This window comes from Bradysia coprophila, unplaced genomic scaffold, assembly GCF_014529535.1.
Source record: "Bradysia coprophila strain Holo2 unplaced genomic scaffold, BU_Bcop_v1 contig_138, whole genome shotgun sequence".
NCBI classification, from domain to species: Eukaryota; Metazoa; Arthropoda; class Insecta; order Diptera; family Sciaridae; genus Bradysia; species Bradysia coprophila.
Genome location: NW_023503409.1, coordinates 10,511,636 through 10,525,610, shown reverse-complemented (window position 1 = coordinate 10,525,610; position 13,975 = coordinate 10,511,636). Strand labels below are relative to the sequence as shown.

At 34.3% G+C, this 13,975-nt stretch overlaps 1 protein-coding gene across 13 annotated transcripts in view; it reads right to left on the bottom strand.

Annotated features, from left to right (window-relative positions):
- Positions 1–13,975, bottom strand: part of LOC119074119 (myocyte-specific enhancer factor 2) — an 82,510-nt gene that overhangs the window by 37,331 nt on the left and 31,204 nt on the right. For 2 of the 13 annotated variants that reach the window (XM_037180098.1, XM_037180101.1), the window contains exon 1: positions 9,551–10,564. The exons of 10 other annotated variants lie outside the window; for them this stretch is intronic. The gene's annotated coding sequence lies outside the window, so the exon portion shown is untranslated. Of the gene's footprint in view, positions 1–9,550; positions 10,624–13,975 lie in introns of those variants that run through there. One more of the 13 variants, XM_037180087.1, reaches the window with a different exon arrangement.

The following is a 13,975-nucleotide window of genomic DNA, read 5'->3' as shown; positions in this document are numbered from 1 at the left end:
TTTTAAATGAAAATATTTTACCGTCGAAGTGAACACAGCAAACATTCATTCTAGTCCTTATAATAGCGGAGTGTCACAGTTGTGTCGAAATATTTTCTGTGTTTTATCGCGACAAAACAAAAAAAAACTTTTTGTTTTTGCATCGAGTAAAAAGTGTTTTAGTGTTTAAATATGCCTTGGGGACATAAAGAGACGGTGCACGAATACAATGGAAAGCATCATGGGTGAGTTTCTTTGAATCTTTTCGGTGAATTTTTGCGATAAAATTTTCCATACATTTTCGGGAAACTGTCCTGTCATTTCCCAATGACGGGCCTTAACTATGACTTTTCAGATTATGTGCAATCATGTCAGTAATCAATCAATTTGACGAGACTTACGAGATATTAAAATTGAGAGATTAAAATTACGTCACAATAAATATTGAATAATTGAAGGAATATCCTTCAACTCGAGTTAATAACAGCTCTGAAACTTGCACTATTACGTCGCACACCAGCTCGTCATTTTCTCAAATTTTAATCAAGCAAATACCGTTACAACGTTAATGCAAAGAAATCGAATGCTTTAAATTATTGATGGAATATCAGATGGGAATAGTTAATTTCGGTGATATTATATTTGGAAACCGTTTCAATGCTTAAATATATTAATAGCTGACGTTGGTTTCGGAATTACACATGTAATTCTTGTAGTAAAGGAACTAATAATAAACGCTGGTTTATTGATCGCAATAATGACGAACTAGTAAGCAAATGGTGAGCATTAGTGCGAATGACACTCAGAACCTGTCAGTGTAAAACTTGATATTCGAAGCACTTGTTGTATTATTAAATATTGATACTTCAACTCAATTTGAATAAGCATCATTCATCCCATGTTCGAATGAAAGACCGTACGTATGACGACACAAAGGCAAAAAACGAAGAAATTTTCTCTTTTGTTTCTAATCCAATCCTTGTGTATCTAATTGAATTGATTTCTTATAAATTTTCTGAATGGGAAAATTTTCTATTTCTTTTCTTAGAATAATTGAGAGCTGCTAAATTTGATAAGGGGCCAATATTGATTTCATCCATATCAATTTTGCCATAAAAAAATATATTCGAGTACTGTTTCATGTTTCATCAAATTTGCGGGGGTGGTTTTCAGTTCTTTGGTACTAGATGCTTTTTAATTGGAATGTGAACGGTGTTACACATACATCACAACAGATTTATTTATCGTTTTAATCGGCTAAATGAGATTAAAAAATAATTGTTATTCAATAAGTGGAGCCCAGATTATAGCCCACAACTATGACAAAATCAGTCAAAAAGTTGGAATTAGATTTTCACGTGTGCAACACGACAACATTTTTTGCCTTTGAGAGATGACAGAATTACATCTAATAGTGGCAATAAAATATTAGAAGGCAAAATGTCATTTTGACGCCTCGACACCACCTTTTTCGAATAGTTAATTCCAGAAAATTACGTTGGAGGGAAGCGACAGTCACTCATAATCACTTCATCACTTCATAATCATTTCTTGATCAAAGATCCTTTGTTTCCCACTGTGACTATTGTTGGCAAAATGTTTTCCCTCATTCTTCCGAATTTTCCTAAATTTTTCCAAATTTTCCCAAAAATATTTTCTTTGGAAAATCAAGGAAAATATTTTCCAAAAAATAGTATTTCCCAGTTTTCATAATAACTCATTAGGGAGCTTTCCATTTAAATGTAGTGAATCCTATTCTTGGCGTTCATAATACCCAAATAATATGTCGACATAACGGCAGCATACGAAAGTTGTCCATTACACAGCAATTTACCCCCTACGAAAATGATCCATTACATGTGGACCATTTTAAATTCATTTTTTTTATTTAACTGTTTGGACGCATGGAATGGGGCAGGCAGTAAACCAGAATACATAGGATGCTACCACAAACTTCATTACTTCGAAAACAACTTTGCGATAAAATCAAACTCGTCTACGGCTCGGATATACAAATTCTACACCCATCGAAAAGACAGTAACCAAACTTTGTTGATCAAAAACACACTTGCGACTTTGCTTTTATCACAAAATTGTAATGAATTACTTTCGCAGCATCCAATGTAACCAACTCACTATTACATCTTTACATCTTTTCTGTGTAACTACATGTAAGAAAAATACTGTGACAGCTACGGAATGTGTCCACAAAATTTTCCACTTGGATGTTACAATTACATTTAATACAAGTCAGCATCGGCATCGGTTAGACATTGAATGTTTTCAACTGTGCTTGCAATTAATGAATTGTTCCATGAATGATATTTTATGGAAACAGACGTCACTTCATTTAGAAGTATTTTACTAAACAGCGTTGCAGGTGATAAAATCTCACGTGAACTTCTTTCCATAAGCGCACGTGAACGTTTTACAGCTTTCTATGAATTAAAGTTAAACTAAAGTTAAAGTTAAATACGACAGGGTAACTTCGAATGCATGGACACTAATGCAATGTACCCGCATGACAATAAATAGAAACAACGAAGATTATTGATAATTGCACCCTGTATGGCATGACAAGAGTCAATAATTGAATTTACTTTTTTCTACTATTTCCCTAAAGTCGGACGTCGGTCGAACCAAAAACGGTGTATCGGTACAGTTTTTTTTAAATATCATTCAACGACAAGTCAGGCGTTTTCGTTGGCACAAGACCTTCAAATCGCCCTTTTATGAAATGTCATAGTTCGCACGGGCACATTGTAATGTCGTTACTCCAGCAGCATGAGCTTCGACTAGGCATTGGGCCATTACGAAATGAAAACAAACGAACTGCATGATTTGTTCAATGTCGCGCTAAGAAAGACGGGAAAAAAACGTTGAATGCCACATCCATTGTAAAGTCTGTTTGGCGAAATTTTGTCACATGCATAATTCGGTTTCTATTCCACCAATTTTTGTCACATGCTTCAACTGAAGTATTCGCAATTTTTTCACGTTTTTCATCAATGACGTTTTTAGCGTAACGATTGTATGAAAGATAACAGCCTGAGTAGAGAGTAATACTGTTGTTAGAATAACTTATCAATGTTGTCCCACGAATCAACAATCCTTTGGTTGTGTGTTGATGCAACATCTTCACAACCAGACCTTTTTGGCTAGACTTGTAACCTCCCAACGAAGACAACAACATAAACATAAACACAATGCGATCGAAATACGAAACCTTTTTCATTTTCTAAGGATTTTTTTTTTCTTCTCTCTGGTTAACGATAACAAACCATAACAGCAGCCAAGTACCGTGTCAAACACAGAATAAAGTAAACGAAACGTGTGTGACCATCTCCTGCTTTACATAAGCAGCTCTAGGTATACGGAACGCATTTTAAAATAAAATATTTTCGGAAAAAAATCTTTCTGTTAATTTTATGTGTTTGGATAAACATTGCAGGAGATATGTTATCATATGTTTTACTGAACGTTGAATTGCTATAAAATTGTGTGTGTCTTGGTCTTGGGTTAAATTCTGTTCATTGTTCAATGGGACGATGAAAAGCATTTGGCCTAGTGGAAGATTAATCATTTTTGACCCAATATAATCGCTCGGGAGATTTATTTTTGAATAGAAAATGGGCTGCGTTTGGTGTACTCGTCACAATATATTTAAAATAAAAAACGAGCCATCAGAACAGTCGGAGCGTTTGCTGCGACTGAGCCCCGTACAAACCCGTATATCTATTGCGTACGTGACCCTAGTGCGTCTGTCACCCTACTTTGACCGTAAGCCTATGCGCCGGTTAAAGTAGTTAAAGTAAAATTATTATGTAATGTGTACATCTTAGAAATTGCGCATAGCGCAATTACGAAGCCCCGTACGACGTTCCTTTCAAATAAAACAAAAATTTCAAATAGCCCTAAAATTTTAATTTATTGAGTATAAATACACATAGGGCCTAGTATCGGCCTCAGTCCGAGGATCCAAATTTTTTTTTTTTCAACAACATTCTATTCGGCCTTTGATTACCTTCCAAATGAAACAAAAATTACGAAAAACGGATGAAATTTACTCGAGTTATATATGAAATACACATAGGGCCCTAGTAGTGGCCTTAGTCCAAGGACCGCCAAATTTAATTTTTTTCAACAACTTTCTATTCGGCCTTCGATTATCTTTCAAATGACACAAAAATTACGAAAAACGGATGAAATTTACTCGAGTTATATGTAAAATACACATAGGGCCCTAGTAGCGGCCTTAGTCCGAGGACCCAATTTTTTTTTTTTTCAACAACATTCTATTCGGTGTTCGATTATCTTTCAAATGAAACAAAAATTACGAAAAACGGATGAAATTTACTCGAGTTGTATGTAAAATACGCATAGGGCCCTAGTAGCGGCCTTAGTCCGAGGACCCAAATTTAATTTTTTTTCAACAACATTCTGTTCGGCGTTCGATTACCTTCCAAATGAAACAAAAATTACGAAAAACGGATTAAATTTACTCGAGTTATATGTAAAATACACATAGGGCCCTAGTAGCATTTCACTTCTAAGGCCCTAACTCACAGTCCACTCACCCGATTTTAAAAAACTTTTTTTTCCTGGATTGGTATTGACAATACCTATCATTTTCATTTACATTTCCATCGTTTATTTTGCCATAAATATCACCAAAAGACCTTAAATCACTTAGGTGGCCCTAACTCACGAAGGGCCGACCCGAATATGCCCATCTTCGAACTTAGCTTCACTATTTTGACTATCTTTCAGGGAAAAAAAAATTGAAATCGGATTTGATTTACTCAAGATATCGACGTGACAGACAGACGGACAGACGGACAGACGGCCCAAATTTTTATTGCGGATTCGTCATCTATGAACATAGGCAAACACTTTGCCCTTACCGTCTGCTTCGAATTCCATCAATTACACACGGCATCGTAATCCTATAAGCCCCTTTGTACTTCGTACGGGACTAAAAAATCTTGTGAAAGGACTGCGAAGCTACTACATACCGTATAGTTATTGGAGTGACACCAATTTTCAATTTACATATGAATTCGAATTCGTTTAAATTTTCACATTATTCTAAGCGCATGTATACCCGCACATGCCACAATTTATACAAAATGATGTAACGGGTTAGCACTGATATTAAATTCCTGAGCACGCAATTTTGTTAAATCGTTGATGATTTCAAAACCACACAGTACCTTCCTACTCCTGGCATAATTTATCATACAATTTCGATGTAGTAGGATATACACTACGGAACTGCCGAAGAGACGAAAAACTATTCTATACACAAACTCATCCCATATATCCAATTTGATTGCCATACAAGCCCCCGCGCGTACAATGACAAAAAGAAAATTCCTTTTTCAAACCAAATTTCCAATTTGGAAATTTTTAGGTCATATCTGACTCGGAAGTGAATAATATTGGAAAATTTTCTAAAAAACTATTACGTGTGATTGTGAATGTTGATACGAAAGTGATTTTAGGTCGTTGTTGTTGTTGTTGTTGTGGTTTGTTTATTTTGCACATCATAGTAGAGTCGCGGATAGTGGGAAAATTGTTTTGTATATCAAAATTTTATCTTAGCACGCATATGGAAAAACGGATTTGGTCGATATGCATAACTATAGAGACATAAATGCGGAGCGACCATATTTTATCGAAAGAAAGACACAATCCAATTCAGAATAAATATGTTTTCCGTTAATAAACTGGTGCTTCGCTAATGAATTATATCCCATATGCAATAAACTAGCTGGAAAAATAAAACAAAAACTCAAAAGAAAAGGTGAACATTTTCCAATGTCTACACAGCCGTAGTGCCATGTATACAATTTTCAGATAAATACACCGAAGAGTATAAGGAATATATTTCGTTAATGATGAGCCATGTGTGTGCTTTCGTTAAAATCCATTATGAACAACGCATATGTCCGTGTAGCGAGATATTTCGATAGGCAAAGGCTGGCAATTGAGGCGTGTATTTAAAATTTAAAGATCTTCTTTATGTAGTGAAAGAACTTTGGCAAGAATCTATTTTCGGATGAGCCAAGGGATCGTGCGTGCACATATAGAATAGAGACTTAAGTGTATTATATACACACGGATGGATATACTGCACCTATTTTACATAACAGGCAGTAGTACTCCTCTTGCATTCGAAAATTTGAAAATTTACAGATGAAGAAGACACACACATGACGAGCATGTACGGCAATAATTGCTTTTTAAAGCTGGGTTTATATTTTGATTTTGTAAAAATTATTATCTGAAAATGACAAATGGCCCGAGCGTGATTTAGGGATTTAATGACTCATGTCAAATAGTGGTACCTAATAGTATATAACAACATCTACAACGTATAACAGATTTCACTTAACAAACTGTTCGGTTACTCATTTATTGTCGAAATATGAGCGTTTCAACCATATGGCTGTGGCTCGTGTCTATGAATTTTGTTGATGATGAGGAAAGAAAATGTTGATTAGTAATACGTAGCATATGAAAGTAATCCGAATTAATTATGATCGAATAGGTCCGCTGTGGCATATTTTTGAGAAAAAATTGTGTCGCTCAGGGACTATCAAAAAAGAAATGACGTCCGCACTTTTTCCAGTTGGCGAAACCCTCACTCCCATTCGTTTTGCTGATGTCTTACGGATTACCCCTTAGTGGCTCATTGTTCGAGTACAGAAGACAGTCAGTCAACATATTTCGTATTCACACAGTCGAAATGTTCTCAAATGTAAAAGAAGAAAAGAAAAAAATTCTCAGCAAGAGGTATGTCCTTAATGATGATGATGGCAATGTATACATCATTAAAAGTCCCTTTGATCGAATATGTAACCGAATTGAACTACAATCGAGACCATACGAATGTTTCTCGTTGTGTTGGTCTATATCCCATCCCAAGTGGATCAATTAAAACAACTGAACATTCGAGCTCATAAAAATCTGAATATTTTCATTCATCCATATCTTACCCCATATCATGTCTGTCTACGCGTGGACCTTTTTGCTTTATATTACTTTTTCTGTTGTTTTATGTGTACGTACAATTCCGAAATATGAAAAACAACGGCAATTTTATTAGAAGAATTTGTAAAACAGCTGCAAACAACTGTCATCAGAATAAGATGTATGGGTACATAGAGAGAAGTCACACAGAGATAAACATTAAGTTATACGCTGTGATTTCACCTCATTGCAAGAAAACATTTTTAAAATCTCGTTCTATCTGTGAAGACTTATTGTCGTCTGTGTGTATCCTTTAGGATGAGATATATGATAGTTCACACATTTTGGATTCGTAATGCATTTTCAACAACAACAACAACATGTTTATGACTCTTACATATATATTCCAACGAAATTCTGAGTTCTGGTATTAATTACAGTCGTAAGAAAGACGGTTACTAACACCGTAGAGGTCTTTTTTTGTTCTTACGATTTACAGGAAATAAATAAAAATTTTATTTAATAAATGTTTTATGGTCCATGGGTTTACTTTAACGCTACGACACGACTACCAGTTGGAGGATTTTTTGTCGTGTTCAAGCATCCAATATTTGGATTGAGTTTGGAACAAATATTATACCACGGACGAGGGGATACGTTCTCTTTTTTGATTAACCAGATTGACCAAAGCTGAATCAATGGTTAATCAGATTGATTACCTTTGCGACAAGGCTGGCATAACTAGAAATGTTTCACTTTATTAACGGTTACTCGGAGTCATTACATTTTTTACAAACGGCCTACGCAATGAGATATTGCAGAAACAGTAAAATTTCGAACAAAACATCTCGACCTGGATCTCGCACCGGAAAAACTATTTCTTGATTGAATTGGTATTAAGGATATTAGTGCTTAGTGCACTGCTTACCCTCAACAATTTATGACAATTGAATAATTCGTAGTGACTACGACGTAGTCATCAAACCCTTTAGAGTCTCAACACTTCGGAAAACCGTATTTGTAAAAACGAACGAAACAAAAGATTTTCATGAAATTCGAGAGAAGTTTTTTTGATCAAAGGAAGTAGCAGATTTAATTGTAAAATGGTTGCCGTTTTTAAGAGGTTATTTATTTGGTTTAAAAGGTTGGGAGTGACGATTGAATGATAGATGAAGAAGGTTATATTTCTTAAGCGTATCGAGAACCGAAGTACTTTATGCTTTATGCCTTATGTTTAGCGACAAAAGTAAGTACTGCAGTTTCACAAAGCAAAGTGTATGTTAATACAAGTGAAGCAATAGTACATTACTATACCCCAAAAGTAAAACGCCGTACTATAACAGTGAAGGAATTTGATATCTCGTATCACGACGAGTAAAAGTAGCTCGGGCTAAAGCCGTTGGATTCTTTTACTCATCTGGATACGAGATATCAAATTCCTTCACTGTTATAGTACGGCATTTTACTTTTGAAGCGGGGGAAAGACTTTTGCCTAGTGAGAGAAAGTGCACATTCCCTCCGTAGTAAAGTAAAAATTATTTAAATATATTTAGGACGATTCCTTGGCAAGTCTTATTTGTTAATCGCTACCTTTCATTGACAAGCTACCAGTGATATGACCAGTCAATTAATTAGACCGGTACATCTTTTTACAGACTGATACTGATACAAGAAATGTTTACTTTACAACAAAGACTGAAAATACATGTTGTACGGTTTTTTTTATGAACGCATTGTTCCGCGGGGCAGTTAGTATTGTTAATCAGTGGTGTCTCGTCTTACTTAACTTTTAGAGTAAATTATAAGCGACATGGAATTATTTCACGCCAAAGTTTAATTGGCTAATAGTTCCGAATTACCTAAGTCACATAGTTATCGTCCTTTTTATTAGTTATGCAAATGTTTTGTTCATCTATTCATTACACAAAAGCTTTCCCAAATAACATTAATTTGAAGTTTATTTTAGAAACAAATGGAAATAGATGAAAAAAATCTCAATTAATGAACTCGCAAAGTTGCATATTTCCATCATAATTTACTGCCACAACAATATCTGTAATGCATAATTGGCGAACATGGAAAACTTTTTCGAATATTAGCCGAGAGATATCAGATACTCTTTTATCATTTCAATTTATGGTTTTATGGCACAGTCTTTGTTTCGCAATTTGAGTTTTTATTTTTAAAGTGCTTTTGACAATACCAATTAACCGTTGAAAATAACGGAGGAAAAATCCTTTTTTCCCTGGTTCAAACTTTTTTTAAAAAGCTGTCCTGATATAGTTACTATAATTAACTGTACGGGCGTTGTTTCACGGAATATTTAAAAACAAATGGTGACTGGAACAAAAATGTTGGAAAGCTAGCGCCGTAATTCGTTTAGACGAACGATATAATATGAACCAACAAATAGTATTCAGAAGCCAAATCGGTTTTAACCGCCGGCCAATAATATTTCGTAAATCATTAGAGGTTAGTCGGTAGGAAACCCTAAAGGGATTTTCTGTTTTTGTGGAAAGGACCGGATTCGCAATAAATTTGAGTTGAATGAAGTGGTGAAACTTAACTTTGGATAAAGTTAGATGGGAAAACATACCTTTTTCTGCGCGTACAAGAAACTATTTGTATTGTCCGTTTGTAAATAAAATTCTAATTTGAGAATTAGAACCAAAAATACACCAAAACAAAGTAAAAATAATCTGTGAGTACTCGCACTTCCCAAAATATCAAACGTGAAAATTTATAATTAACACACCACCGATAATAATAAACAACTAACACTACTAACGCAACCGAAAAAAAAAAATTGTATAAAAAGAAGAAGAAATTAGCCACACTCTAATGCACTCTCTAAAACGGTTAAACCAAAAATAATTTTTTGATTTTATTTATAAATTTTCAATCGAAAATTACAATTTATGTTGAGACGTTTCCCGCAAAGTCAAAAAAAAAAACTTTTACCGACGATACTCTGAGAGAACAACCGACGCCAAACAGAAAATATTGCAAAGAAAAGCTTGATTTCATTCGATTTTTTTGACTGAATCTTGGAATTTTTGATTATTTTTTCCTTTCTATTTAAATTATAAAATTTTAAAATTTTTGAGAAAATTTTTTATTTTCTTTTTTTTTTGTATATGCGTGTGCCAGTAAATGTGTTTTACATAGAGGACACTGTTAGACTGATTTTGAGCCGACGAGTTGCTAAATTAAGAACAGTGGAAATTTTAGTGTTGGTTAAATGTGTGTGGTGGTGCAATAGTCAATAGTCATATAGCTTTCATATTGTGTTCTGTACAAATAGGAGAGTGCTCGGCGCTTGTGTGTGGAAAACTTAAGTGTAAAGCGTCAGCTCAATGTATTCAATTTTCTTGGTTGATTTGTTGAAATTTTCATTTCGTTGCTGCTGTATGAAATGAACGTGAAACGGAGAGATCCATTATTTGTATTTGTAAGATGTAGCGGCTTTTTGTTGTTAATGTTCCATTTAATCAAATTCATAAAAATGAAACATTTACTTGTACAGTTTCGGGTACACCGAATCGATTCATTATGAATCGAAATTCTTCTTTAATCAAAATTGCAATATTCAATCGGTGCATTTGGCTGTCACAGTTCAGTTCAACGTATTGCTCACGATAACAGCACACAGTCAAGTTGATAAAAATATTTTCAAAAAATCAACTTTACATGTCGACATTAAATCGACCTTGATCGGATCTGTTTGGCTTCGGCCATTTTGAAAAATCTCGAGAAAATCTTTTGGAAAAATGCCAAAAATTCTGCGCCATTTGTTTTTTTTTGCTTCTTTGCTTTTAAAAACATTGCGGCATTCAAACATGTACGCAATTCAATTACATTATGTATTTGCTTTGGTAAATAATGATTAATAGCGCAAGTCAAGTTGACTTAATGGTGGAAAATATTAAATTTCAATGTGTCTAGTCTGGGTTTCGGTTTTTTTTCCGAAATAATAAAACAAAAATGTTTTGTGTGGGCTTTGGATTAGACGAATTTTTATTTTATCTGCTGAATATTATTGGGAATTTGCTTTGCTCGATCGCAGAACTTCAGAAAATAAAATAAATTTTTTGCTTATGGCTTTTCATCAAACTGAAATATTTTATTGCAGCCGTACCGTAAAATTGAATTACCTAAACGACTTGAAAATTTATTTTTTTATGTTTTTCATTTTTGCATTTGTCTCTTTATTTTATTTCGGCAGGGTAGCTATTCAATATGCAGGGGTTCCACAGAATTTTTTGTTGTAAAAATCTATTGAAATCTGGGCTTCAAAATTTTTTTGATGACATTGAATCCTAGTGGCAAAACCTTTGTAGTTTCAGCGGTCAGCCGAAATATAATTGCTTTTTTGAATTGACTACAGTTAGATTAGTGAAAATAAATAAATTACACGAGCGTAGCGAGATAAGAAATGTTTCTGTCAACAACTCAAAATTGATTTTCTCGCATTAATTAATTAAGAAAATATGGAAATCAGTGTAAAATAACAGTACAATATTGGAGTAATGGAACATATGGGTGGAACCTCTGAATTATATTGGAAATAGTGTGAGCAATAGATGTGTTGAAAGTACGAAATCACCTTGAATCAGGAATCTTATCAGGACCCTTACGCCTTGTTTTAGTTTGAAAAAATTCGTTTTTTTTCTTAATAGATTCAGAACTGTGTCTCATACAGGTACAACAAATATTCAACCACAGTTAACCTAACAGAAACGGAAAGCGTAGCGCAGCCAATAGTTGTTATGCACCCATGTCCAAATGGTTATTTTGACGAGTTGATGATTGTGATCCTAAGCCGAAGGAGCGGATCATAATCCAACTTGTCAAAATAAACATTTGGACATGGGTGCATATCATTTTTTATGTGTCGATGCAGAGATAAACCAAAACCACCTCTCCGAGCTGATGCATAATATTAGTCTTACCACACAGAGATATTTAAATGATATTAGTAACTTCTACATCGATCAAATAATCAGAGTAGTCGGAATGATGTGATTTGAACGAAATGTTGAGGTGGATAGTATATGTGTGTGAGTAAGTATATAAAGGATTCTCCGTATGATGTTTTTTTTGTTGTGAATGCGTTTTAAAACAACATGCTTAATTAATTAATTTTAAATCCAAATTTTTGTGGTTATTTCGCTAATGTATGAAATATCAGCTTGCAGGAGATAAAACATTGTTCTACCTTGGTGTATATTTCTCGAATCACTTCTTATGTACAATTGTATATACACTCGCTGGCGCTCGTTATATACAATTGTACATACGAAGTTATTCTCGAAATATACACCAAGGTAGAAAATGTACTATAAATCTACTATTTCACTTGTTCAAAGCATAATGTTTTTTATTAAATCTTTTACTTCACTGCTTTTAACATACATTTTGCCATTAAATAGCAGTAGCGTAACTCATCGCTTATTGTTGTCGTCGTTGTCGATAGCAGATGGCTAGCCGTTCCCACCAGATTTTTTATTTTCGGGTCTCAGATTTCTAACGAACCCATAGTCAATGACTATTATTAGTCATCTCTATCTCTCTCCTCCGGTGCCGTAGTAATTGGAATGAAAAACCTATTCTTTTGACTTTTGAAGTCACGCCATTTTTGACCTGAGGAGCCTCTGGATTCGGTTTTGAGATCTTGGATCCGAGACCTATCTAGACATATATAAAACAGTCCTAGGGAATATCGGTTCGATTTCGTCAAGGCCGTTTTTAAAAGAGTCTCTCTAAAAACATTGGACAGTTTGAAATAGCAGCCCACTGTTTTATATTTCATAAACGGTAAGCGTATCATTGAAAGAGGAGCTTTTTTGTTGTTCCAGATATTTTCTTTTATCTTTGATAAAGGGATGTATTTGAACAATAAAAGGCAACGCTGGGTAGAATTAATTGCTCGTTTAAAGCATCGCCAGCACATTATTAAATACGTGGAAATCGAAGCCTTTAAGTTTTTGAGGCATTTTGTTCCGCACATTTTCTTAGCAGGTAAGTTCGAATTCTACGTCACTATTTCCAAACTCCTAACACGGTTCTTGTGCTCATTCTTATGAATTTTATGTCCATAAAAAACCATCGTTACGCCCGCCCCGAGTATGAGTGTAAGAAATTTTTGTAATAATTTATTATGGCTGTGTATAATCTGCGCACAAGTCCGAAGCAATTAAAAAAGAAGTCAAACGCTAAAAATAATTATTGTTTGAATAAATGCACGTGTCATACTCGGTGAGTATGGGTGAACGATGAAAATAATGTTGTTTGGCAGGTGTTGGATGTTTTTCACAAAATAATAATGACGAGAAAATTGCCAATATATTATTTTGCATTATAAATCCGATTGAGTGCACAAACATTTAATAAAGCCACTCTCGAGCACACATTTGCTGTGTTTATACACACACAGCGTTACATGGTCCCCGATGAAATGGATCATTTGAAAACAGAAAAATGAATTACGAAAATATTTGCAATATCTAATTACGAAATGTGTTATGCACAGAGTCATAAAATTATTTCTTGCAAACATATTTCATTGTGGTATGTATACACATATGCGGGGATGTGCGAAGCATCTGTTTTAGATGTTTCGTTACGCGTTTTCATTTTCATTGCACTTTGCAAAAGCACCAAATCATCGGAGCATTATTGTTTTTACGCTTTCTTTGACGCACTTTTAATAAGAACGTATATACTGCACGTTTGGAACCGTTGCATTTGGATAAAATAATTTAAAACAAGCTGCATGGTGCATTTTGTGACTTTTCAGCACAAGAAAAACTAATTAAATTATGCAACGATGAAAATTTTATGTTTTGTTTCGAACATAGGTTTTCAACGCATTTAGCGTTATATGCACGCAAAGCGACAGCTGGCTGGATGCCAAGACCGAGTGGATTCTTTTTTAAGTTCTGCTTTTTTTCGATTTAAATTTGAGTCAACAAATTGAACTCAAAATTTAAAATCCACAACAACAAAAAACGATTGCAAC